The sequence below is a fragment of the Lupinus angustifolius genome, chromosome LG19, assembly GCF_001865875.1.
Source record: "Lupinus angustifolius cultivar Tanjil chromosome LG19, LupAngTanjil_v1.0, whole genome shotgun sequence".
Lineage (NCBI taxonomy): Eukaryota > Viridiplantae > Streptophyta > Magnoliopsida > Fabales > Fabaceae > Lupinus > Lupinus angustifolius.
This window is the reverse complement of record NC_032027.1, coordinates 5,226,654-5,229,005: the sequence shown is the minus strand read 5'-3', so window position 1 is coordinate 5,229,005 and position 2,352 is coordinate 5,226,654.

Below are 2,352 nucleotides of genomic sequence, written 5' to 3'. Positions count from 1 at the left end.
CATCTAAGTGATGATGAAAGATTCATCTTTGTGGGTGATGGCAAAAAGGGTTGCAGTTGAGGCTATTGGAACATTTAGATTATGTTTAAGAACTGGTTTTCATTTGGATTTATTTGAGACATTTGTTGTACTATCTTTTAGGCGGAATTTAATTAGTGTTTCCAGCTTAGACAAATTTGGTTTTTCTTGTTCTTTTGGAAATAATAAAGTTAGTCTCTATCAAAATTCAAATGTTGTTGGTTCTAGTTCTTTAATTGATAATTTATGTATGTTTGATGTTTCCATTTCCACTAACGAAATACTGCAAACAAATTCATGTGGTACAAAACGAAAATTATAAGATAATTCAGCCACCTTATGGCATAAGCGTTTAGGTCATATATCTAAACAAAGAATTCAAAGACTTTGGTATGACACTGCACCCTTTGTTTCATATAAGTGTGTGAGAATCATAAGATTCAAGATCCTAGCATTGGTATTTCACCAATCATAAGCAATTCCCAACAAGTGGTATCAGAGCATAGGTTCTTAGAACTAATACATATGGATATATGTGGTCCTTTCCCTATGGCTTCCTAGAATGGACAATATTATTTTATTACGTTCATAGACGATTACTCTAGGTACGACTACCTATATCTTATACATAAGAAGTCCTAATCCTTGGATGTTTTCAAGTCTTTCAAGGCTGAAGTTGAACTTCAACTTGGAAAGAAAATTAAGGCTGTCAAATCTGACTGTGGTGGTGAATACTATGGCAGATATGATGGATCAGGAGAACAACGTCCATGACCATTTGCGCTTTTTCTTAGAGAGTATGGAATTGTTCCGTAATACACTATGCCAGGAAAACCAAGCATGAATGGTGTTGCTGAGCGACGAAACTGAACTCTTAAGGATATAGTGAGAAGTATGATTAGTCATTCTTCTTTACTAGAGTCTCTTTGGGGGGAAGCTTTAAAGACTATAGTTTACATCCTTAATAGGGTGCCAAGTAAAGTAGTTAACAAACCCCATATGAGCTTTGGACTAATAAAAGACCAAGCTTGAAACACTTGCACATTTGGGATTGTCCAGCTGAGGCGCAACCTTATAAACCGCATGAAAGAAAACTGGACTCTAGAACTGTTAGCTGTTATTTTGTTGGCTATGCTGAACGCTCTCGGGGCTATAAATTTTATGATCCCACTTCAAGACTCTTTTTTGAGACGGAAAATGCAAGATTTCTTGAGGAAGTTGATTTTGGGAAAGAGGAGAACATAAGGAATGTTGTCTTTGAGGAAGAACCTGTCACTGATAGTGAACAAGTTCTTGTGCCTATTACCATTCAAGGAAGAAATTCGGTAATAGAAGGTAATGCTCAGAATATTGTCCTTGACAATATTTCAGAACAAGACAACAATGAGGTTCTCCCTCAAGTACCTATAAAACAAATTCAACAACCTCAAGAAGTAGAAGTGTCGTTAAGGAGATCCACTAGAGAGAGGAGAAGTGCAATTCCTGATCATTATATTGTATTTCTTCAAGAACATGAAGATGTCATTGGGTTAATAGAAGATGATCGATTGAACTTTTGTCAAGCCATGAAAAGTTCTAACTCTCAAAAGTGGATCATTGCCATGAAGGATGAGATGAAGTCTATGCATGATAATGATGTTTGGGATCTTCTCGAATTGCCTGAAGGTGCAAAACCTATTGGTTGCAAATGGATATTTAAAACCAAGAGGGATTCGAAGGGTAATATTGACAAATATAAAGCTCGTCTAGTAGCTAAAGGCTTCACTCAGAAAGAAGGCATTGATTATAAAGAAACCTTCTCTCCAGTATCTTCGAAGGATTCTTTTAGAATAATATTGGCACTAATGGTTCATTTTGATTTAGAGCTACATCAGATGGATGTTAAGACTGCGTTTCTTAATGGTGACATTAAGGAAACGATCTATATGGTGCAACCAGAAAACTTTGTGTTAGTTGGCTCAAAGTCTATGGTAGGCAAATTAAAGAAATCCATATATGGGCTTAAATAAGCTTCTCGTCAATGGAATCACAAATTTCATCAAGTTATTATCTAGTATGGTTTTGAGGCAAATAAAGTTGAAGATTGTGTATACTATAAGTTCAATGGGAGTAAATTTATCTTCATGGTATTATATGTCGATGATATACTACTTGCTAGCAATGATGTGGGACTATTGCATGAGACCAAGAGATTTCTAACAAAGAATTTCAAAATGAAAGATCTTGGGGAAGCTTCTTTTGTATTAAGTATTCGGATACTAAAGATCGCTCTCAAGGTATCCTAAGGTTATCACAAGAAAGCTATATAGATAAAGTCCTAGACAGATTTGGCAT